The 26,620-nt window shown below is 40.9% G+C and overlaps 1 pseudogene; it reads right to left on the reverse strand.

Moving 5' to 3' along the window:
* Positions 1-2,915: 2,915 nt before the first annotated feature.
* On the reverse strand, positions 2,916-3,566 carry LOC122229885 (annotated as a pseudogene).
* Positions 3,567-26,620: the final 23,054 nt, after the last annotated feature.

The raw sequence follows: 26,620 nt of genomic DNA on the forward strand, positions 1-26,620 counted from the left end.
TATAAGGGTTTAGATAAGTTACATACACGTGTTTGTGTGTGTTTGTGTGTGTGTGTGTGTGTGTGTGTGTGTGTGTGTGTGTCTTATATGGCTTCCTGGAAGACTGTAACTTCAAGTTCCAGGTGGAGAATTATTTTCCCTTCTCCTAATTTTGGTCCTCCAGATCACAGTCCTACCTGTCTACACACTTTCAAAAATATCCTCACATCCATCACTTATGTCCTGTAATTACTGATAAACCAAGTACCAATTGAGATTTAGATTCCCTATCATTTTGTTCTACTAACGTCATAAAATTCTCTTTTCCCCTTATTTTAAAGTTTCACCTTACAGATTTTTTTTTGAAATTTATTGTCAAATTGGTTTCCATACAACACCCAGTGCTCATCCCAAAAGGTGCCCTCCTCAATACCCACCACCCACCCTCTCCCTCCCGCCCCCATCAACCTTCAGTTTGTTCTCAGTTTTTAAGAGTCTCTTATGCTTTGGCTCTCTCCCACTCTAACCTCTTTTTTTTTTCCCTTCCCCTCCCCCATGGGTTTCTGTTAAGTTTCTCAGGATCCACATAAGTGTGAAAACATATGGTATCTGTCTTTCTCTGTATGGCTTATTTCACTTAGCATCACACTCTCCAGTTCCATCCATGTTGCTACAAAAGGCCATATTTCATTCTTTCTCATTGCCACGTAGTACTCCATTGTGTATATAAACCACAATTTCTTTATCCATTCTTCAGTTGATGGACATTTAGGCTCTTTCCAAAATTTGGCTATTGTTGAGAGTGCTGCTATAAACATTGGGGTACAAGTGCCCCTATGCATCAGTACTCCTGTATCCCTTGGGTAAATTCCTAGCAGTGCTACTGCTGGGTCATAGGGTAGGTCTATTTTTAATTTTTTGAGGAACCTCCACACTGTTTTCCAGAGAGGCTGCACCAGTTTGCATTCCCACCAACAGTACAAGAGGGTTCCCGTTTCTCCACATCCTCTCCAGCATCTATAGTCTCCTGATTGGTTCATTTTGGCCACTCTGACTGGCATGAGGTGATATCTGAGTGTGGTTTTGATTTGTATTTCCCTGATGAGGAGTGACGTTGAGCATCTTTTCATGTGCCTGTTGGCCATCTGGATGTCTTCTTTAAAGAAGTGTCTATTCATGTTTTCTGCCCATTTCTTCACTGGATTATTTGTTTTTCGGGTGTGGAGTTTGGTGAGCTCTTTATAGATTTTGGATACTAGCCCTTTGTCCGATATGTCATTTGCAAATATCTTTTCCCATTCTGCTGGTTGCCTTTTAGTTTTGTTGATTGTTTCCTTTGCTGTGCATAAGCTTTTTATCTTCATGAGGTCCCAGTAGTTCATTTTTGCTTTTAATTCCCTTGCCTTTGGGGATGTGTTAAGTAATAAATTGCTACGACTGGGGTCAGAGAGGTCTTTTCCTGCTTTCTCCTCTAGGGTTTTGATGGTTTCCTGTCTCACATTCAGGTCCTTTATCCATTTTGAGTTTATTTTTGTGAATGGTGTGAGAAAGTGGTCTAGTTTCAATCTTCTGCATGTTGCTGTCCAGTTCTCCCAGCACCATTTGTTAAAGAGACTGTCTTTTTCCCATTGGATGTTCTTTCCTCTTTGTCAAAGATGAGTTGGCCATACTTTTGTGGGTCTAGTTCTGGGGTTTCTATTCTATTCCACTGGTCTATGTGTCTGTTTTGGTGCCAATACCGTGCTGTCTTGATGATTACAGCTTTTGTCAGGTGACAATTTAACTCTGCTTCTTAAAGCTAAGGCTAAGCAAATAATGTATTGGAAGAGTGTGAAGGAGTTGAAGCACTGGGCTTTACATAGAAGGAAACAATTAGCTCCAAAAGGTCTTGCAAATATGAACTACTCTATTGTCTTGCCCAGTCACTTCCAATGCAGTAAATCATCTGCAACCATCTTGCTGTCTGGAGTAGGGTGGGGGTAGAGGAATATTCTATTTATCCTCTCAAAATTAAAAATGGAGGCTAGGAAAGGACCAGGAAATGACAACCATCACCTGGCTTAGCTTGGTCATGTGCCCACTCATTGGCTAAGGAAGGATGCCCTCATCAATGGTCCCATTAGACTTTATTCAGCAGGGAGAAAGGCCCTTCCCTAAAAGGAATTTTGGATGTTAATGCTTAAAGGAAGGATGGGTATTGGGAAGCCTCAAACAACAAATGTTCTCACTACATAACATGTTGATTTGAAACTCTCCTTTTGGTTTGTGCAGTGTGTGTGCATGTGCATGCACGTGTGTTCTGTCTTGTATACAGAAACCAAATGATTTGTATATAGGTATACCCATTTAAATGAAAGCATCAGTCTGGTCCAAATGTATCACTGAAAAACCAACTGGAACTTCAGATTTAAGAGAGAAACTATATTCTAGAAAGAGAAAGAACTGGGAGCCAGGACAACTATATCCCAGTTGTTTCTCCGAATAGGATAGTAACTAGGTATGGGATCTGGTCAAGTCATTTAATCTATTTGAGTCTCAGTTTCCTTAACTGTGGAATAAAATCATTAAACTACATTCCGTCTAAGTGCTTTCCTGCTCTAAATTCTGTAATTTTTTTTTTCTGGCAGAGTGATTTATTGGGACAAGTAAGGAAGCAGAAGAGGTGGGACTGCTATGCAGAAGACATAAAGGGGCTGTAGAACTACATGAGGGGAGTGCAGGAAGCCAACAGAATGCAGATACAAGAGGAAAATGTCTAGAGTTGGGTTGAGACTGCATTGAGGTTGGGCTGCATTGAGGTGCATGGAATGCAAAAGGGAACTGGTTATCTTTGGGCTATGACAGTCAATACTCAACAAGGGGCAAAGACCTAGCTGGTCTCTGGAAACCACAAGCAGCTCTGGGTTGGGGTCTGCAGGAGCAAATAGACATCATGCCTAGATGTTCCAGAGGATGATGACTGTGACCACGGAGGTGGCCATGAAAAGCAGGTAGAGGCGGAAGAGCAAGGTGTCCATCATGTGGCTGAACTACACCCACAGACTGACCAAGTGTGGTTTCTGAATCTCTTCTTTCTGCTGGGCCCTTGATGACCCAGGACACCCATTTAACTGCCTATCTGGGACTTTGCATCTTCCCCACTAACTCCACAGGCTCCTTCACACCAAGTGGTGGGCCGGGGGGGGGGGTGCCCAAGGATTTATTTCTCTTCAGGGGTGCAGTGGGGCAGCACTTTGTTGGGCAGGTGCAGTAAAAAGGCAGAGAATGGAGCCACCGAGGCATGGGTGGGGGCTGGGTGGTGGCCAGGTGCAGCAGGTAGGTGATAAAGGTGGTCTCCAGCAGGCTGATCACCATCAGGGACAGACATAGGGCAAAGTAAACACTGATGAGGGAGGTACCATTGGTGGGAAGTAAGTCATTCATCAAGAGCAGGAAGACATTGTAGCCCAGCAGAAGGGTTATCTTGAATGGGGCATGATTCCCAATTTCTGCTGGCAGCTAGAAGCTGAGGGCAACCAGAAAGCCACTGGGTACCAGAAGTTTATGATATAGAGTCTGGGCCTCCACCTGATGGCCACATAGAACATATAATTCTAAGGATATCAGACGTGCAAATGTTATCTGTCCTTGTGTTAAGAACAGTAGATAACAAGAAGACAATACATAGAGACGTACATAGGCACACTAGGTTGCTGGGAAAAATACAGGAAGCCCAGTTAAATTTGAATTTGAGGTATCAACAAGTAATTGTAGACCTAGCACAAGCTATCACACATAATAAATATTATTTGTTACTTATCTCAAATTCAAATTTAAGTGAGCGTTTTGTATTTTTACTTGCCAAATCTGGCTACCATAAGATAGAGAGACTCACACACAGGAAAAGAATCAGTTTGTGGGAAGAACTGGAAGGAGGTACTTGGACTAGAATTATTTATGCAATTCCTCCTTTAAAAAAAAGTTTACTTATTTATTTTGGGAGAGAGAGAGAGGCAGCACAAGTGGGGGAGGATCAGAGATGGGGGCAGAGAGAGAGAGAATCCCAAGCAAGCTCCACTCTGTCAGTGCAGAGCCTGATGCAGGGCTCGAATCCACATACTGTGAGATCCTGACCCGAGCTGAAATCAAGAGACAGACGCTTAACCGACTGAGCCACCCAGGTGCTCCTATAGAACACCTTCTTAATTGAACGTTTATAAGCTTCAGTATAGTTTTTACTTGAACTCAAGGGGTTTTCTAAATGAAATAAAATCCTTTCCCTTTATTTTAAGACTATCTTGTTCTGCTCTCTTAAGAAATCATGATTTAAAAAAAAGAGAAGAAATTGTGATTTTTTAGTTCAAGCAAATCTTTCTCATTGACCTTCATGAATGAATTTGCTGATTGTGCTATCCTATACAAGTGCATGTTAGGTCTTCACCTGGGGCATAGATGTATTTTTCTAAGCAGCTTTAGTGGGTTGCTGGCTGAATGAGTATTTTGCCTTGGTGAGAGACAAGGTTGACTCTATCAATAAAACACATTGGCTTTCTTAATCTCTTTTGTTTTGTGCTCTTGTGCCTATTAACTGACATGATGATCTCAGAAGCTGCTTATCCTTCATCACCTTGGCTTTGATGGATATGTTACGTAATAAGTCCAGACCTTCAGCACTGAGTAATCACTTCCTGCTTATGAAGGTTCAGTAACTACATAGCAGTGATTCTGTTGATATATGGGTCCTTTTTCTTTGGTGCTTACTACATGTACCAAAATGACAGAATATCTTTATTCTGTCTGTGTAATTTACCACTGTTTGTTTTAACTTTGACATATAATGCATGGAAGCTAAATCTGAACATGGGCTTCCCATTTGTAAGTCAGATTCTAGGTGCTTTGAGGGCATGCGTGCTTTTATGGACAAAATTCAACTCATCCTTGACAAGAGTACATTCTCTTTCGGTATGGTTCTATGGTAAGTACAGATGGTAATCTCTCAACAGTCTATGGCTTTGCTGTCAGAAAAGTCAGAGCCATAGTATAGAATGAGGAAATGATTGGCTCCTGACATAAAAAAGGGAGTACACGTAAGAAAAGTTGCTTGATTGTATTGGAATTCAGTTGGAAGAGTACATGAACTTGGGGACAGTGATGTGGAGATTTTTTTGAATATTCTAAAACAGAATTTGTTAGTGGTTCGGTAAACAAATCAAAGATTCCACAATTCCTTCCCTAAATTTGTTTCTGAAAATCATGGCTGGGAGAAAATGCTGAGCCGTAGGTTCATATGTTTCCTAAACATATTAAGTAGATTTCTTGCTTCTCTCAACTTGTTGATCCATGAAGTGCTTTTAGTATGTCTTCTCGAGAGTTCTAATGTTTTTTCTGCTCATGCATTGAATACAGTGTATTTAAGGCTATTTTTAAACTCTAACCCTGAAGTTTAATAAGCCTTCAGTTTCTGCTCTTACCATCTTAGTTTATATTTTATTTTTCTCCCATCTGTTTGTCTGGACATTCCATGTAGGACTAGAAGGAGGGGACACAAGAACCTTATTTCTTACCCATCAGAAAGGTGTGTTGTTTCGTGTCCGACATAATGATCTCAGGCTGTGGGTTTCCCTCCAAAGAATGTCATGCTCTAATAGAATTGTTTCTTGATATTTCCCCTCTTTTACCCCCCACTGTTCCTCATCAGAACTTATTTATTCCCGTGAGCCCTATTCAATCCAAGCCTTAATAAGTAGCTGGTTAAAAGTTGGTTCTCAACTCAATCCATTTCTTTCTGTCTACGCAGACCTCTCCCTTCTTCTGCCTGCTTTACCTCTCACTTGGGGTACTGAAGTAGGCCTCCAGCAGTCTTTCCATGGCCACCATCCCTCCTTCACACCCTCACCCCAAAAGGCATACCCAATGACCATGTTGAACCCCCATGCGAACACTTCTTTTCTGTCTCTCCAACAGGAAATGCCTGATTTTCCAACATTTCTTTGACTCATGGGTGAGGAACCCAGTGAGATAACAGAGTTGGTTCAAAGGATATGAGACACAGATGTGTCATTGAAGATCAGTAGAAAAATAAAAGCAAAGAAAACTGAAGTAAATGCTAAGCGAGATACAATATGGGTAAAACACCACAGAGAAATAAAACCATAGCCTTTGGGAATATTTGCTCGCCCTGGCAAAAATCCATTTGTCAGTTCTCTGCAAATTTATCTCTCTGTTTACAGAATGTAAAATGCCTGGGGTTTAGTCAGTGGTAAGTGGAAAGTGAGTTACGATCCCTGAGAATTGGATGATTTTTAGGCAAGCATGTTAGATAATGGACTAGTTGTACTGAAAAGCTGGCATAGTTATCTTCTGGTTTTACCTCCTTTACTATCAAGACTCCTCTCCTAATGCTTCCCTTTGGTCACCAGGGTCTCACTACACTCACCTCCTTTCCATGTCTTTAGCTTTTGTATTCACTGTTCCCTGTGCCTGAAATATTGGATAGACTCATTCTTCAGACCAAACCTCTCAGAGGTCCTGTTTGCAATGTTCTAGGTAAATCTCTCTCCCTCACCTGATTCATTCCATAGGTCATCCTCCTGTTCCTTTTATTCCTCAGCCTGAATATATATTTGTCTGCATGTATATGTAGATGCAGGTTTCTCTTCACTAACATATAAGCTACATGAGGCCAGAGACCTCATCTGTCTTGTTCATTACTATGTTTCTCTTGCCAGGAACAATGGCTACTCATGATAGATGCTTGATAATTATGTGTTAAATGAATGAATGTCTAAAGACTTGTCAGAATGTACTTTCTTTAAAAAAATTTTTTTTAATGTTTATTTTTGAGAGAGAGAGAGAATGAGTGGAGGAGGGGCACAGAGCAAGGAAGACAAAGAATCCCAAGCAGGCTCCAGGCTATGAGCTGTCAGCACAGCGCCCGATGCAGGGCTTGAACTCATGAACAGGAAGATTATGACCTGAGCTGAAGTCAGACGCTTAACTGACCAAGCTACCCAGGCGCCTTCAGAATGTGCTTTCTAAGGATTTCAGATTTTATTCACATTTCACCTGGACAAAGGCTGTCGTGTGTTCTTCTAAGGAAGGCATATCAGCATGAGATAAACTGGCAAGTTTGAAAGTCAGAGTCCCTTTTCAGGTTATCATGCTGCGAACCGGAAATCCTTCTTGTAAATACATCTCCAAAGGTCCAAACTGACCATCAAAACAAGCTGTCCTTCATTATATATAAGACCTCATATGGAAATGTCCATTTTCACAGCAGCTTTTAGCCCTTGTTAAAGATCCAGGTTTCTGTCCTCCACCCCTCTCAGAAGATCCCCATGCCATAGTTTGGAAGCCAGAATCTTCATTTTTAAATAGCATCCGGAGATTCTGACCTTGTTGGTCTATGGATCACAGGTTGAAAGACACTGGTCTAGGAAATCCAAGTATCCAGCTGGCTGCCTGAGTATTTGCATGCTACTTCAAAGTTGGCCAAATGCAACCCTGGGAAAGCCTGCTTTGGGAGTCTGACTCCCAAGCACAAGGTCTTAAAGTAATTAGTCACATGTTCTGAGCAGGATCAATAAAATGTGCGGAATTATTTAGACAAAGATAAAAGGTTTGCATAGTCTGCACAACTTAGCTAAAAGCTGTGCTAGCAATAAGCTGGTAACTATTAAAATGAATGAGTTTTAAAGTTTGTGGCTGCTTAAGAGACTTTGCTTACGTTCTGCAGATTTTTTTCCCCATTGATTTTAGTATCCAATTTGAAGATTTCCAGGCGCTTCTCTAATACATTTTGATAAAACATGAAAAGTTTCTTCTTTGTGCTGTTCACATCTTGTTTCACCCCAGTTCATAGGGACAGAGAGCCCAGAATAATTCACCCAGCTTTAGCGAGAATCTGGGTGATCCCTGTGACTTTCTTGCTGGAGGAGCCCACAGGGAAAAGACACCCCATACTCCCCTCCCTGCTCCCACCCAGACTGTGTGATGTCTCAGCTGGCATAATAGGCAAAAATAAAGTAATGCATAACCTTGCTCAAAGGAGACTTTATTTTCAATCGGTAGTATCCAATATAAAAAAAGAGGAGGCAAGAGAAAAAGGATCCATTTTATCTCTCTTATAAATACTGGGTGTAGACCAACCTGGAGTTGGAAAAGGGGACACGGGGTGTTCAGAGGGAAGTGAGAAGTCACAAAGGACAGCCTATGAGCATCTCCTACCTCTGAGAAGCTCGTTTCCTTTTTAGCCAGCAAAAGTCCTAGCTCATCATTTCTTTTTTTTTTTAATTTTTAAATATATTATTTATTTTTGAGAGAGAAAGAGAGGGACAGAGCGAGAAGGAGAGGGGCAGAGAGAGGGAGACACAGAATCTGAAGTAGGCTCCAGCCTCTGAACTGTCAGCACACAGCCCAGTGCAGGGATCAAACCCACAAAGCGTGAGATCATGACCTGAGCCGAAGCTGGTTGCTTAACCGACTGAGCCACCCTGGCGCCCCTCTAGCTTGCCATTTCTGATTCTCTAACTACTTCTTTTCTTTTTTTAATGTTTTATTTTTGAGAGAGTGCAAGTTGGGGAGGGGCAGAGAGAGAGGGGGACAGACTGGGGGCAGAGCGAAGTGGGCTCTGTGCTGACAACACTGAGCCTGATGTGGGGCTCGAACTCAGCCCCACATGACCTGAGCTGAAGCTCATCATGACCTGAGCTGAAGGTTATAGTTATAGTTACAGAGCTATATAGAGCTATATAGAGCTCTATAGTTATAGAGCTAGCTACTTCTATAAACTGATATTGGAGCAGCTGTTTTGGTCAGTCAACTAGTCTACTGAAGCAAACAACCACTCTGGCTAATTTTGATTCACTGAATTGCCTAATGTTTCACCAAATTTGGATAAATCTGGTGGCTGTCTTGTGCCTTGAGGACAAATTTTGAGAAAGGAGCAAATTGCATGGCATAGTTGAAATAGGACTAGACCGGGATTTGGGACACATAGATTGTTATCCTCCTTTAATACTGACTAGATCTGTGTTTTCAACTGTCAGCTCGTCTCACTGGGCTTGAATTTTCTCATCTGCACAATTACTGCTGAATGCAACTGTACAGTTCACAAACAGTTTTCATATGTATTATCTTATTTGACAGACATAAAAATTCCAAAAGGAACCATGACACATATAATTATTATTCCCCATGTTATAGATGGCAAAGCTGAGGTCCTGATTCTGGTCATGACTGAGCAATTCCTATCAAACCACCTCTTCAAATAAAAATTACACACTCTATGCAAATGTTAAAAAAAACAACTACCCAAACTAGACCATTTCCTCAAATAGGCTCGTTATGGAAGGGGATCGACACTTGGAAGAGAGAAACAGCATCAGAGGATTTTCACATATTTTTATGACTTTTAGCCTGAAGTCAGAGCCCAGACTGAATCAGAGAGGAGTAGCTAACACTAGCAGAGAAGCTATCGTTTTACTGGCTTGAAGACAGGGGATAGACTCCAGTATAACCAAAGGAACTCTAAAGAGAAAGTGGGAAAAGGAGAGCTCCAAATTCTGTGTAGGGAGTCCACCCTAATATCAGGCTGATCCCTGAATTATGCATGTGTGAGACAGACTTCAAGCACTCCAGCTAAAGCTAAAAGAACTGAACTAGAATTTCAGCTGGTGCCAGTTGCAGAGGAGACAGAGTTTGCAGACTGAAATCAGCCTAGTTGACTGCCTGGTTAAACAAACAAGCAATCAGAAAAAAAAAAGTTGATAATCTTCAGAAGAATATAACAGAAGTCAGTCTTTATCACACGTCCTGGCAATGTCCAAGACATAATCCTAAATTACTTGACACACAGGAAACAGGCAGTGTTATCCATGGCAAACAGGGATCTTATAAGTAAAGAAAGTAGATGCTGTGGTAATATAATTCATGGAATGTTTAGAAGCTAGTGAAAGCCAGTGACAAACCTTGAAATTTGATTTTCTAAGTCCCATTTTATTTCCACCTCTATAAATCTATTCCATCTCTAAACTTTCTAAGCCAGTGTGATATATTTTATCCAATTTAACAAAAATATCTTACTTTGACGAAGGTTAGTCAGAAAAGAGTAGTAATCATGGGACTCCTGGGTGACTCAGTTGGTTGAGTGCCAACTTTGGCTCAGGTCATGATCTCACAGTTTGTGAATTCAGTCTCTGTGTTGCACTCTGAGCTAACAGCTCAGAGCCTGGAGCCTGCTTCGGATTCTGTGTCTCCCTCTCTCTCTCTCTCTGTTTGCACTCTGTCTCTCTCTCTCAAAAATAAGTGAACATTAAAACAATTAAAAAAAAATGAGTAGTAGTCATTAAGACTGTTATTGTAAAGGAAGGTTTCAAAATACTCATTTCCTCTCTTACATCCTCTCCAAATTCAAATTCTGTTAGTTGCCTAGTCATGTGTCCTCATTTACTTTGCTACCTGAAGTCCAGTTTGGTTCAGGCTGAAATATCAGTCAGCCGAACACTTACTTTCCTAGCCTCCAATGCAGCTGTGGGTACTCTTGTAGCCAAGTTTCAGCAGTGACAATTAGTAAACTGGCTATTTCTGAAACTTTTTTTGACATAACTCCCCACCTTTAATTCTTGTATTAAAAATAGACATTACAGGGTGCCTGGATGGCTCAGTTGGTTAAGTGTCTGACTCTTGATTTCAGCTCAGGTCATAATTTCAAAGTTTGTAGGATCGAGCCCTGCATTGGGCTCTGTGCTGAGAGTGTGGAGCCTGCTTGGGGTTCTTTCTCCCTTTCTTTCCACCCTTCCTCTGCTCACTTGCATGCATGCTCTCCTTCTCTCTCAAAATAAGTAAATATTAAAAAAATAGACATTACATCTAGTCTGCAAGGGAAGGAATCCTACAACCATGAAGTGAAATACTTGGGTACAGTCAAAATATAAAAGATTCTGAATTTCTGACTTCATTTCTCAGCAATTGGATTAATACTAGTAATTGTCTTTCTCTAGACTGTTGTATGAGGGAAGCAAAACTCTATTTATTTCATCAACTGTTAATCAAAAATTCTGTTGGGGCACCTGGGTGGCTCATTCGGTTAAACATCCTAACTCCTGATTTTGGCTCAGGTCATGATCTCGCAGTTTGTGAGTGCGAGCCCCACGTTGGGCTCTACACTGTTAGTGCTTGGGATTCTCTCTGTCTCCCTCTCTCTCTGAAAATAAATAAATAAACTTAAAAAAATTCTGTTACTTGCAACCAAATATAATTCCAATTAACAACTTCATGAGAGAGGAAAAACACAAGTTTGATGTCCTACTGCAGTCCCTGAGAGTCACATTCCCTTTGCACTATGTACATTATAAAGCATCATCTGTTCTAAGATGAGCCATAGCATTTCACAGGCAGCACCAGAAACACTACATTAAATATACATAGGGTTTATAAGACCTGTATCTATTTCAGCAATGTTAAAATGTGTGTGTGGCGGGAGTGGTGAACACGGAGTGTTACTTAAACCAAGATGAGTTACCACCACATACTTCTGAGAATGGCTAAAATAATAATTTAAAAAGCCCCAAGCCAGTAATACTTATTGCTGGCAATAAGTATGCAGAACAAATTTTAAGTATGAAGAACAACAGGAACTATCATTCATACCTGGTGGGAATGAAAAAAGGTACAGCTAGTTTGGAATGCAGTCTTGCAGATTTGTATAAAGCTAACCATTGTCTTACCATATAATCTCACGGTTGTATTCCTATGTTTTGACTCAGCTGGTTGAAAATATGTGTACCCAAAACCCGCATATGTTTTGGGAAGCGTTTTTCATAATCACTAACATAATCACCAGTAGCATTATTCATAATCACCAAAAACTGGAAGCAGCTGGGATATCCTTCAATAGGTGAAGAGGTAACCTGTGGTACGTCCATACAATGGGATCCTATCCAGTGATAAAAAAAGAATGAGCTATTAGCCCACATAAAAGCATAGATGAATATTAAATGCATATTGCTAAGCAAAAAGAGCCAATCTGAAAAGGCTACATACATTTATAGAACTTTATGTCACAAAGGAAACTTTCCTATCTATTAATTGAAAACAAAATTAGGAGTTGATCGATCCCAGGATGGTATGCAGAATGTGTCAGAAGAAGTGTATGAAATAACCTGACTCATGAAGGCGGTGGGGGAGGGGAGGGAGAAGGTGCTGACCTAAGTAGCTTTGAAAGTGAGTGGAGACTAAAGGCAAAAAGATGGCATTCTACTTGCTAAACTTACTTTCTGTGGGTGTACGGATGAGCAAGTCTGCAACCATGATGCATACATGTGGGCTTGAACAGATAAGTAAATGGATGGCAGAGACTGGGAGCCAGGTTGCAGATAAACAGAAGTTAGGCTAGAACAATCCAGGTGGGAATGGATCAGAATTGGAGACAGCAGTATGAACCTACATGTAGCTTAATATAAATAATATATGTGGATACAGATAGATGTGGATATGTGTATATACTTCGGTTAGTACCTACATAGAGTTTCTTATTCTGTTATCTGACAGAGTCTAGAAGCAGCAATGCCTCAGTGGCAATGAGCAAATCCAACATCCAGATTTGGTTTGAATACCACCCTCCTACAAAGAGAAACAGGGCTCCTTGGAGAAATGGCTGATTTCAGGATTGGGGCAAGGAGTGTAAAAGAGGAGCCTGGAGTGTCTTGTAGTGCCAGAAAGGAAGTCATCAAAAAAAATTTAATTGATGGAGGTATGTTAAAGGGACAGAGGGGCCAGCTGAAGGAGCTCCCAGTGGCCAAAACTGGAATAATTTGAGAAACAAAAGAAATGGTTTAATGTTGGATTATAATCTAAAACATAAAATAAGTATCCATGAGTCCATACTGATGTAAGTTAATTACTGAGTGGGTACATAAAATGCACATATATTCTACATAGAACTAAAAATAATTTATATAGATGATCCCCCCCGCTCAGAGGATGGAGCAAAACTTCACACGTCTTACATGTAGGTTGTACATAGTGACTTTCTTCGAAATAGCACAGAACAGAAAGAGCAAAAAGGAGTAACTTTACAGTGGAGACACCTGCCAGACACTACCTCAGCTAGGGGACCGAGGTTAACATCATCCGTGATAAGTCATGTTGACAGCACATACCCTTCATACAGTTGATGAGAGTGGTACCTTACCTCTGTGATCTTGCTCCCCAAGAACCCATAACTCCATTTTAATCATGAGAGAAATCTCAGACACATGCAAATTGAGGGGCCTTCTGCATAGTAGCTGACCGGTACTACTCAGAATTGTCAAGGGGATTCAAAACACTGGAAGTCTGAGACGCTGTCACAGTCTAGACAAGCCAGAGGAAACCTGTCAACTAAATGGAATATTGTGTCCTGGATAGGATCCTGCAACAGCAACATGCATTTGGTAAAAACTAAGGAAATCTGAATAAAGTATAGACTTTAGTTAGAGCTAGTATCAATATTGGCTCATTAGTTGTGACAAGGATGCCATACTAATGTCAGATGTTGGCATTAGGAGAAAGTGAGTATGCGGTATACAGGAATCTCTGTAAATATTTATAACTCTTTTGTAAATCTAAAATGATTCTCAAGGAGTGCCCGGCTGGCTCAATCAGTAGAGCGTGTGACTCTTGATCTAGGGGTCATGAGTTTGAGCCCCACATTGGGTGTAGAGATAACTTAAAAGTAAACAAACAAACATAAAAAGATTCTCAAAATATTTATTTTAAAATGCATGTCTATGGAAGAAGGGGAGCACTTCTAAAAGTCTAGGGAATACAAGCATTTGGGTTTCTGTTTGACTCTGTTGGTTCGCCAAAGACAACTAGTTGGTTCTGAACTTATTAAATGATCTTAAGTCAGCACTTTGATAAGTTATATCTTCCCAGGAGACTGTTTTTTATTTTCTTCCAATCTGTCAGTAATCCCAAGAGTGGGATTAACCTGCTTTGTGCTCAGGGAGACAGAATTAAACACATGATCAATGTGGTGATTCCGGAGGAGACATTTCCCCCAAGAAATAAAAGAGCTTTTTTTGTACGTTGTAAAATCCCAAGTATTGAAATAAAAATGTTTAATTATGCTAATGAAAAATTAAGTGTTGGAAACAATTTAACACATTAAAATGTTTGTAGCAAAATTGGTGAAAGCAAATATAAAAACAGAAAGATTGTTGGGGCACCAGCTGGCTTAGTCGGTTAAGTGTCTGGCTCAGGTCATGATCTCATGGTTCGTGAGCTCGAGCCCCACATTGGGCTCTGTGCTGATAGCTCAGAGCCTGGAGCCTGCTTTGGATTCTGTGTCTCCCTCTCTTTCTACCCCTCCTCAGCTCATGCTCTGTCTCTCTCTCTCTCTCTCTCTCAAAAATAAATAAACATTAAAAAAATTTTTTAGAAAGATTGTCAAAAAAATAGGGAGATATAAATACCATAGTACCTCATTGAAAAAATAACTCCAGATGGGGAAAATGCATAGTTAAGACAAGGAATATTCAACAAGCAATTTCCTTTGTTCAGGCCTAATGCATCCCATCATAAAACAATAAAATTTGAAGTCTTGAACACCTTAGCTTTTAGTAGCTGATGGCAAAGTGTGAAGGGAAAGGAATAGCATACAAAAATTAGCTGTTTTACTTTGTGTTCATGCTTTTGGTTAGGAACACCACTGTGAAACCAGAAAGATATTATAGAAATTCTCAACTGTCCCCTCTATGGTTGCTGTCAAAAAAGGTGTTGTGTGTACACAAGTACACACACACACTTACACACATAGTATGCTGCAAACACACAGACCATCCATGCAAGTCCTTAGCATGCTGGGGGCTCAAGAGGGGATGGACAATACCGTCTAATCCAGAGTCAGCTCAGTGGAGATAGGTTAAGAAACCTTGTGGTGTGAAAAGAGGCTGAGTATCGCTCATCATCAGGGATATGCAAATCAAAACTGCAATGAGGTATCACCTCCAGCCAATCAGAATGGCTAAAATTAACCACACCGGGAACAACAGGTGTTGGCGAGGAGGGGGAACGCTTTTACACTGTTGGTGGGAATGCAAGCTGGTGCACCCATTCTGGAAAACAGTACGGAGATTCCTCAAAAAATTAAAAATAGAACTGCCCTATGACCCAGCAATTGCACTACTAGGTATGTACCCAAAGGATACAAAAAATACTGGTTCAAAGGGATACATGCACCCCGATGCTTATAGCAGCACTATCAACAATAGCCAAATTACGGAAAGAGCCCAAATGTCCTTTGTCCATTGACTGATGAATGAATAAAGAAGAGGTTCTGTATATATAGTAGAATACTACTCTGCCATCAAAAAGAATGAAGTCTTGCTATTTGCACCAATGTGGATGGAGCTAGAGAGTATCATGTTAAGGGAGTATTATTTGTCAGAGAAAGACAAATACATTATGATTTCACTCATGTGGAATTTAAGAAACAAACAGTTGAGTAAAGGAAAAGAAGGGGGGAAAAGAGAGAAACCAAAAGCATAGAGAACAAACTGATGGATATGGGAGGTGGGTGGAGGGATGGGTTAAATAGGTGATGAGGATTAAGGAGGGCAGCTGTGATGAGCACTGGGTGTTGTATGTAAGTGGTGAATCACTAAAATATTACACCGCAGATTAACTAACTGGGATTTAGATAAAAATAAATAAGTTTATTTTATTTTATTTTATTTTATTTTATTTTATTTTATTTATTATTTTATTTAAATGAAAATAAAGCAGAGGAAAAAAAGAAACCCTGTGGTGTACATAGAATAAATTCATCAGATCTTTCAGCCAAATGTTCACTGAGACTTTGAGAGATTAGGGCTCAGGACAAGTGAGTTCAGCATAAGAGAGCATGATCGTAAGCAGGGTCGGTGACCATGTGGTGTTGCCTAAGAAGGAAATCCAGGATAGAAGTTAGCGTAAGGACCCCTGAACAATCAGGGTGGTGGGACAGGTCTTTATAACAAACCTCTATAGGGAGGAATAAAATGCTACTGCCCAGTTTTGACCTATGAGACCCTCCTTATGGAAACTCCAGTATAGCCTTGTAATTAGAAAAACTTGTTTGGAGACTTAAGGACTAGGATATTTCACTGTTCCTTGTCACATATACAGCAGAGAGAAATGTCACTGCACAAGGAGTCAGGATGTGCTTCTGGTCTCAGCTCTACCTCTAATTCAACTTGTAACCTTGGGGAAAGCATTTTATGCTCTGACCTTATTTTTCCTTTTTAAGGGAAACTCTCTCTGTCCCTTCCAAGGCTGATTTTCCAAGTTGCTGAGGAGGGTGATACAACTAGCTGATTGACTTTCTCAGAAAACTGGCACATTAAGAAAATAGCTTTGGGGAGGCCTGGGTGGCTCAGTTGGTTAAGTCTGACTCTTGGTTTCAGCTCAGGTCATGATCTCACAGTTCCTGAGTTCAAGCCCTGCATCGGGCTCTGTACTGGCAGCACAGAGCCTGCCTGGGATTCTCTCTCTCCCTCTCTCCATGCCTCTCCCTTGCTTGCTTGTTCTCTGTCTATTTCTCTCTCAAAATAAATAAATTAATTAAAAAATAGCTTTATGACTCAAGTGTCCATGGATAGATAAGTGGATAAAGAAGATGTGGTATATATACACAATGGAGTATTACTCAGCCATAAAAAAGAATGAAATCTTGCCATTTGCAACAACATAGATGGACCTGGACGGTATAACTCCAAGTGAAACAAGTCAGACAGAGAAAGACAGATGCTGTACAATTTCACTTATATGTGGATTCTTAAAAAACCAATGAACCAACAATATAGAAACAGCCTGATAAATACAGAGAACAATCTGCTGGTTGCTAGAAGGGACGGAAAATGGGGGGGAGGTACAAAAAACTTCCAGTTATAAAATAAATAAGTCCCAGGGATGAAAAGTACAGCTTAAGGAATATAGTCGATAATATTGTAATAACTTCTTAAGGTCACAGATGGTAACTACACTTAATTACGGTGAGCATTTTGTAGTGGATAGAATTGTTGGATCACTATGTTGCACACTTGAAACTAACATAATATTGTATGTCAACTAGACTTCAATTTAAAAAAAGGAAAAAAAAAAGAAAATGGCCTTAGATGAGGTACACACATTTCATTCCACAACCAACTACACGAATCTTACCATTTTGTCATTACCATGCCCACTTTCCTTTTTTCAAGTGTGAGTATAAAAATTATTTTAGGGGAACCTGGGTGGCTCACTTGGTTGAGTGTCTGTTGATTTCAGCTCAGGTCATGGGATCGAGTGCCATATCTGGCTCCATGATGAGCGTAAAGCCTGCTTGGGATTCTCTCTCTCTCTCTCTCTCTCTCTCTCTCTCTCCTCCTCTGCCCCTCTTTCCCATTCGTGCACTCCCTCTCTCTCTCAAATGAAAAAAAATTATTTTATATCCAACCAAACTGCTTGTCTGTCCCTCTGTGTCTTCCTCTTCCCTTAATATGTGGCCCCAAGCAGCAGGGACATTCCAGTGTCTAGTGGCCATAGACTCGTTCTGCTTCCTATGTATCACCCACGTGTGACCTTCAGAAGATCATGGGAAGATCCCTTATTGTTCTCGTCATTTGACCCCTTGGAAATACTTATGATCATACATGCTAACTTTCTAGAAGTGATTTTATGTCTGCATTGTACTTTTGACCCTGTGGCATTTTGAATTCAGTAAGAACGATAAAAAAAAGTCAGTTCTACACAGGACCTGTTCCCAGTTTACCTGCTCTGGCACGGGTCCCTGACCGTGGTGGCAGTAATACCCACCCCATCACGGCATTGGGCTGTCCAAGGACACAGAGCAGGCTGGCCAGCTGTTGGGCTTTCTCTGCCTGTTGTCCGTCAGCCTTGTCACTGGAGCATGGATAAGAATACTGCTTTTCACAGAAAGCAGCCATTTGAAAGGGGAGGGAGAGGATTTTAACACAGCAGCCATTTCTGGGATTTTCAGGTGACAGTCTGTTGAGTAGGATGTACTGTATGAAGCTGCTAACCACTGAGTTTTCTACTGACAAATTAACTAGGGGATTTGCTCAGTCATTAACTGCTTGACTGGCTGTCTGAGAGCACAAACTGCTTTGGACTGATTCTTGGTGACAATCTTGTTAAGCAGTGACACATTATGTCTCTAATGTCTTCATTCTAGTATGCCCATATAGAGTCCATACAAAGGAATGCCTTTATATGAGAACATAGTAATATTTCAGCAGTCAACTTAAAAACTACCTTTGGGTGTTACCCATGGAATTCTTCTGAATACCAGAGAAAGGGAAACACACTCACCACATAAAATAGACCCCACAGTACCTGAAAGGGCAAAAATAAAACTTGGATCGATAAAATCCTTAAGAGGCCAAAATCTGGTGGTTCGCTTACACCCCACATCTGACCACGGTAATAATAAAAGGCAGGCACACGGTGAGTTAGTTGTGTTCACGCTTTTAAGTTTTGTAAAACTTTGTAAAGACCACACAAGCCTTGGTGCCTGCACCCAAGCGTCACCCTTCCCTTCATACACCACTGGTCCTGGAAGAGGCATCATAATTCTGAGAACTAGAATAATTTAAACATGCTTTTCTTCTATAAGTTGGTTCTTAATGTGTTGTTCTAATTAACTAATCTATGTTTTTTAAAGTTTATTTTTATTTACTTAGAATACCAAGAAGGCTCAGCACTTGTCAGCATAGAGCCCAATGTGGGGCTTGAACCCACAAACCGTGAAATCATGACCTGAGCTGAAGTTGGATGTTTAACTGACTGAGCCACCCAGGTGCCCCATTGGGTTATTTAAATGAAAAAAAAAACCCTCAATTCTCTACAAAGAATAGTTGAACTACCTCCCTCATTTTGGAGGGTATTATAGAGAAATTGGTCTGTGTCAAGTGAAGGTGACTTAGTTCATCATCTCTGAGTTGTTTCCTTCCTTCTGTGAGTACACACCTTGACTCTCCATTAGTTTTTTTTTCCCTTTTCTCTTTTATCCCTTATCATAAGCTTCAACATTTCTTTGTTTCTCATTCCTGTTCTTTCCCTTCCTATGCCATGTTTCCTCTAAAGGTAAAAGGATAGAAGCCCTTTCAGGGATGGAGATATTCATTAGCCTTCGCCACTCAACCACATTGACCAGCAACAGACCATTATTTGGTTCCTGTGTGTTGCTGTTGTAATGTTAGGCATTCGATATGTCTTATCTGTTATTTTTTTCAGTAATCACAAACTATAGGTTTCATTAGCCCAATGGAAAGATTAAAGTGTACATCACAGGAAGAAAAATTTGTAACTCACTATGGTGTAACTTATTGTGGTGATCATTTCACAACATATGCAAATATTGAATCCTGGGGGTGCCTGGATGGCTCAGTCGGTTAAGTGTCCGACTCCTGATTTCTGCTCAAGTCATGATCTCACGGGTTTGTGAGATTGAACCCCATGTTGGGCTTCAACCCTGACAGTGAGAAGCCTGCTTGGGATTCTGTCTCTGCCTACCTCTCTCTCTCTCAAAATAAATAAATAAACATTAAAAAAACCCCACAAATATCAAATCCTTATGTTGTACACCTGCAACAAATAGAATGTTATATGTCAATTATATCTCAATTTAAAAAAAAAGATTAAGATAGGGAGATTCAGAGAGATTAAGTAACATTCTCAAAGTCAAACCAACAGGAAGTGATAGAGTTTAGATTTGAATGCAGATCTATTTGACCCCAATGACCAATCTTTTGAATTTGTAGATTTATATTCATTTCCAGTGAGGTCTAATCACATATGGCTATTGCACGTTATTGAGTATTTGCTGTCCACCAGTCACCGTGTTAGATATTCATGTATATTATTCTACTTAATTGTCATAGTAACCTTCTGCAGCAACTATACGTACCTCATTTAGGGGACCTTTCTGTGGTCACCCAAGGAGGAAATGGCATTGCTTTTTAGAGTAATGTGCCACCAGATGCTAAATCTTGGACCAGTTTTCCAGGATAAATTTCATGCCCAGGACTAGACACACCCACATATGACCCTGACTGCCTCATCAGGAAATAGCGGACGCATGACAACCGTAAGCTCACAGGTTGTATATTTCTGAAAAAACTATGTTCTTTATGTTTGAGTTGGTGTCACAAAGGGCCCTTGCTGTGTTGGCTTTTTCAGCGTCTTCAGTGACTCTGGCTAGATCTGGCTTGCAATGGGGTGAAAAAGAAGATGGTGTCAGCCAAGTTATTTGAATACTAAATGTGGGTTTTCCTACTTCATCTTTGCTAATTGGTCTTTTCTACCTCAGAATCTAGCCTGGTGTTTCCTGGTACTTTTTTTTTTTTTTTTTTTTTGAGGAGCGGGAGAGAGAGAGAATCCCAAGCAGGCTCACTGCTGTCAGCGCAGAGCCCAAAACAGTGCTCAATCCCACCAACTGTGAGATTATGACCTGTGCTGAAATCCAGAGTCAGATGCTTAATGGACTGAGCCACTCAGGTGCTCCTCCTGGTACCTTTATTTTTTTTTTATTTTTATTTTTATTTTTTTAACGTTTATTTATTTTTGAGACAGAGAGAGACAGAGCATGAATGGGGGAGGGGCAGAGAGAGAGGGAGACACAGAATCGGAAGCAGGCTCCAGGCTCTGAGCCATCAGCCCAGAGCCCCACGCGGGGCTCGAACCCGTGGACCACGAGATCGTGACCTGAGCTGAAGTTGGACGCTTAACCGACTGAGCCACCCAGGCGCCCCTCCTCCTGGTACCTTTAAATAACACTTGATAACCTGGTACTCTCAGTACATCCTGCAATCCTATGACTGTAAGAAACTATTTATACATTTTTAAATGATGAATTTGGGGCCACAGGTTGTATCTAGGAGCATTGTGGCAGTAGCAAGTACTTTTTGGGAGCTGAATCTCACTGCTTTCTTTTACGGAAAAAGTGCCAGACAGAGGCACAGAAAACAGTGACATTACATTCTAAAACTCTGAGAAATCAAACGTGTATTGAACATGTTAACCATGGATTTCTTTGAAAAGCAATTTACTTTACAAATAGAGTTAAAATCCCAACTGTCAAGTGCACTTCTTCATGCAGAAAATGCTTTGCGTTACTCTAGGTTTTGCCCCCAAAAGTTATTTTTTTAAACCTGGCGACTGAATAGTTTAAAATCATTTAGGTGCAAGTGGGCTGGTCTTAAACTATGGATGGACTTAACCAGGCATGGTTCATTTATATTGGACTTGCTTTTACTGGAGGTCTGAACAGTGGGGAGCCGGTGGAAATGCTTACTCAGATAGTGGTCCCCCATACTAAAAGTTACTGGAGTCTTAACGCACAGTAAAATCTCACACAGGACTGTACAGGGCTGAGCTGCACAGCCCTGATACTCACACAGCTCATTCCAGCTTTCTTCATTGCTGCACAGTCCATTTATGGGCAAGCCATTCTCGTGGCTCTGGGGAGATCAGCACACAACCCAGTGAGTCTCAGAGCTGGAGATTCTTCTGGAACCCATAGGTTTCCAAATGGATTTGAAACCTGGCTCACCCAATTTCCACGTCTCTGACCACAGGCAGGTCAAAGAGCCTCTTTAATTTTTGCCTCTTTCCCAGTTAAAGGGGATAGCGGTATGTATGGGGTTATCATAAAGATGTCCACAGTGCTGGACAAGTAGCAAATGCTTAATAATTAGTAGCTGTGATCACTGTCCACAGGCAGAGTTTCTATTTACTCTAACCTGGTTGCGATATCACGCCATTATTAAATATCACTTGAGACCAAGATTCCACTCATTTCTACGTAGCTCGTTTAACTGAGGTTTAAATTTGTTTCCTCTTCCCATGTTAAAAAATTAAGATGAATTATCATCGCCCTGCGAGGGAGTCTCAAAAGTGAAGTCCTTGTTACAGGTAAAATGTTAAATCATGCCCTGTAAAAATTTTTCAGGCAGTTTTAAAATGCCTGCACATAATTCCTTGAGAGTTAGACCCGCAGAGTTCTAACGGTCTGGAATGACACACTCGTGGTGCTGAGGTATGTCAGAAATAAACATAGTGGACGAAACACTGACTTTGAACCAGTCTGTGTGCTTAGTAATGTGGATAAAAAAATAAGTGAGGCACCGTTCTCCACTGCTGTTGGGCTAGCTGGGGAATGCATTACTTAGCTCGTCACAAATTTAATGTGCATAATGAATACTCACTTCAAGTGTCTGACTCCCCCTTCTTTCAACCTTTGTTTGGTGGCCCCTCTATTTCTGCTCAGACACCCATCAGTCTCCTATTCCCAAGCTATCCAAGGCCTGGAGAAAACTGGGGACTTTTCCTTTCTGTCCACCGTCTTAGCCCTCCCTTTCCCATCCCTTCCTGTCTCTCCCAGGGAGTTTGAAGGCAGGGCTAGAACACTTCCTCAAAGCTGGCTGGCAAATGCCATAAGTCTAAAACACTTGATTTAATTTCCAGTGGTGAATTTCTACCTCCACACACAGGCAACCCAGCAGACAGCCATTGGACACTGATCCTAAGGAAAGTGTGTTTCTCTGTATGGGCCCCATAGATCTGGTACCCCAAAGACTGCCTCTCCCCAGATTCTTTTTTTTAAAATGTTTATTTATTTTTAAGAGAGAGAGAAAGAGCATGAGTGTGGGAGGGGCAGAGAAAGAGGGAGACACAGAATCTGAAGCAGGCTCCAGGCTCTAAGCTGTCAGCACAGAGTCTGACGTGGGGCTCAAACCCATGAACTGCAAGATCATGACCTGAGCAGAAGTCTGACTGCTTAACCGACTGAGCCACCCAGGTGCCCCTTCCTCTCCCTAGATTCTAATGAAGGTGAAGATGAACAAAATGGACAAATTTTTAGGACCACTTTGTGTTGAAAGCCAATTATTGGTCATCTTTCTCTAAAGCTTTTGTGAAATGAAAGATGGATCACTTTGTAAAAATGCTTTGAAATTTGGTTATTCTGGTTCTTTCTAGCTATAACATATTTCTCTCTTTATAGTAAAGACTAAAGAAGAGCCAGACTTGTCATTCTGGTGCTGGAATTGGAATTTGAAGGATTGGGAGGCTGGTGCTTGGAACCTGAAATAGTTTTAAAGAATTATGGGGCACCTGGGTGGCTCAGTCGGTTGAGCATCCAACTTCAGCTCAGGTCATGATCTCACGGTCTGTGAGTTCAAGCCCCGCGTCGGGCTCTGTGCTGACAGCTCAGAGCCTGGAGCCTGTTTCAGATTCTGTGTCTCCCTCTCTCTCTGCCCCTCCCCGCTCATGTTCTATCTCTCTCTCTGCCTCTCTCTCTGTCAAAAATAAATAAACATAAAAAAATTTAAAAAAAAGAATTATTACTCCTTTTTGTGTGTGAGCTTGTGATTTTCCATTGTATTCTTAGACTGGTATAGTTGAGTGAAGAACTGGTTGGAGTAATGGACCCAGAGTTCTCTGGCTGGATAATTGGAAGCTTCCCAGTTGTCAGACTTCTGCTCTATCCAGATCCCCACAGAGGTCATGTGTTCTCAAAACAAAACCAAAAACCCAAAGGCCCCACATAACACTTGTGCTATCTTATAAAGCCTTAAAGCTGGCAGATAGGAAAAGAGAAAGGCAAGATTTAGAAATACTCCAATTCAATGGCCTTCAAACTTTTAGGTTCACAAACCCCTAAAATAATTCTGAAAAAAATTCACCCAGTTTTAGATTGGCATACAATTTTTTTTTATCATAAGTTTATGTAAATGTTAAAAGTGTGATTTCTGATGTTGCAAATATTGACATTTAAAATTAAAGCATGGTTCTTTTCATGTATCCAGTAGAATATAAACACAACAGACATTTGATAGTCCCCAACATCCTTTAAAATATACATGAAAAACTCTCTAACAATTAGTCATTTTGTATTACCCATGTTTCTGCTTGAAATTGCATTTCCATTTTAACTTCCACACAGAATTTTATTTTAATATACTATATTTCTGAAAGTCTTTCATTGATGTTGGTCATCCTCTTATACATTTCTGTAACTGTGTGTGTGCATGTGTAATTTTCAAAAGATTTGCTCTTACCATAGGTTCTAAGAATTAAAAAAAAATTATTAAGAAAAAATGTTTAATGTTTATTTATTTTTGAGAGAGAGAGAGAGAGACAGCTTGAGCAGAGGAGAGGCAGAGAGAGAGGGAGACACAGAATCCAAAGCAGGATCCAGGCTCTGAGCTGTCATGTCAGCAGAGAGCCCATTGTGGGGCTCGAACTCACAAACCAAGAGATCATGACCTGAGCTGAAGTCAGACACTCAACCAACTGAGCCACCCAGGCACCCCCAAGAATTAACATTTTTTGAGTGAGTTATTACAATTGTATTAACACACGATCAAAACAATACTAATAATGCATACTGATAATTATTAAGCACCATATTTTATTGAAAATATGTTTAATGAAGTGAATGGAGTATCCTGATTGAAGTTGCTGATGTTGAGTCCTAGATTTGGTGCCCTGGAGGTGTGCCTCAGAGAAGGCACACCAAATATTCTGGGCTGGTTGAGAGTATGCCTTTTTCTTATAGACTGGAAATAGAGCTGTAATAAAAGGTGGTGGGGAGGGGGAAGGAAGGTTAACTTCTCCAGCAGCTAAGCATTTCATAAACTACTCTGGTTTCCATTTTCTTGCACCTTTTTCATTCACTTACACATGTATTTATTCGATACATACTTTGAAATAGGCTCTTTGTTTGGTCTGGGATTTGATAAAGACAAGAAGGTAGTTAAAGTGACTGAACACTAACTTGGTTATGCTCAGAAGTCTTTTTTTGTTGTTGTTTTTATTTTTATTTTTTATTTATTAAAAAAAATTCTTTTTAACGTTTTATTTATTTTTGAGACAGGGAGAGACAGAGCATGAACAGGGGAGGGTCAGAGAGAGGGAGACACAGAATCTGAAACAGGCTCCAGGTTCTGAGCTGTCAGCACAGAGCCTGACGCGGGGCTCGAACTCATGGACCACAAGATCATGACCTGAGCCGAAGTCAGCCACTAAACCGACTGAGCCACCCAGGAGCCTGGTTGTTGTTGTTTTTAAAATTTAAGTCCTCTCTACACCCAACGTGGGGCTCAAACTCACAAACTCAAGGGTCTCATGTTCTACTGACTGAGCCAGCCATGCACCCCTGCTCAGAAGTCTTAATAAGAAGGGGCTTTGATCTGAATTAAGGGTTGGAGGCACTTGCCCTGGAAGAGTAACTTCAGGCTGCAGGAATCAGCGACCAAGTTCTGTGCAGTGGCTGAAAATGGCTTTTTAAAAATTGTTATTTATCACAGAAGAGAATTTTTACCAAGACTCTTAATGGCTATCTGAATTAGTAGTCTAAAGACTATTTCTTCTTCCCTGAAATGTCCTTTGTTTTTATTTGTTTGTTTGTTTTTTGTTCTTTTTTTTTAAGGTTTTATTTTATTTTTTTGGGAGAGAGAGAGAGCAAGTAGGGGAGGGGCAGAGAGAGAGGCAGAGAGAGAGAGAGGGAGGGAAAGAGAGAGAAAGAGAGAGAATCCCAAGCAGGCTCCACACTGCCAGTGCAGAGCCTGATGTGGGGCTCGAATTCATGAACCATGAGATCATGACCCGAACCAAAATCAAGAGTCTGGGCGCTTAACCGACTGAGCCACCCAGCCGCCGCTGAAATGTCCTTCTTTGGACACATTAACTTGTATTCATTGAAAACAGCTGCAGTGCGGTATCCCTTCTCATGCTTAGCTACTCAACAGAGCAAGGGTAATACCATTCTTGCAAACACAGGTCTTTTTCTTCCAAGAACAGCATAGTTCTCTCCTATTGGCAAAACTCCCCAGAGCGAGGTCAGTGAGGAAAATATTCCCTATGGCTCAGTCCTTTGTGATGCCTTGTACTGGCCACCAAGTGTCACTCTTGCGCTTTTTGCTATTGAAAAAAAAAAATGCGCTGACAAAGGGCCACTTATTCTTTGTCCCAATCCTGATTCACAGATTCTAGCTCTAATTGCGGGTGGTTGCATCTTAACCAGTTTTCTTGTTTGACATCGATTTAGCAACTTGGCTTCGGCGATTTGGGTCCTGCTGTTTGGGTCAATGGCATGAAGACGAAATGGCTATGGTGCACTGATATGATGGATGTGGGCTTTTGTGGCCCATTCACCTGTGCGAGCTGGGTTGCCCCTCACGTTTCTCATCTTGGAGACATCACTCTGACAATCCTCTATGCAGGTGACCATTCAGAGTCAATCATCTGTAGACTCCTGCTGATAGAAATGGAATGCTGGTTATTTATAGCAGCAGAGCTGTATAATTTCAAAGGGGTAAAAAATGATTGTGAACGCAATTTTCTTACCTGTGTAAGACCAATTACCGAAGAAAAATATAGGGCATGTATTGAGAAATGAATGTATTTTGATAAGAAAACACACTGTCCCAGAATCTCAATGACCAGATCCTGTAGCGTGGGGTGCTACATTCTATTAGCTTTTTTAAAAAAATATTTCTTTATTTTGGGGGGGGGGGCAGGGGCAGAGAGAGTGGGAGATAGAGGTTCTGAAGCAGACTCAGCACTGTCAGTGCAGAGCCTGATGCAGGGCTCAAACTCATGAACCATGTGACCATGACCTGAGCTGAAGTCAGAT

This window comes from Panthera leo, chromosome A1, assembly GCF_018350215.1.
Source record: "Panthera leo isolate Ple1 chromosome A1, P.leo_Ple1_pat1.1, whole genome shotgun sequence".
NCBI classification, from domain to species: domain Eukaryota; kingdom Metazoa; phylum Chordata; class Mammalia; order Carnivora; family Felidae; genus Panthera; species Panthera leo.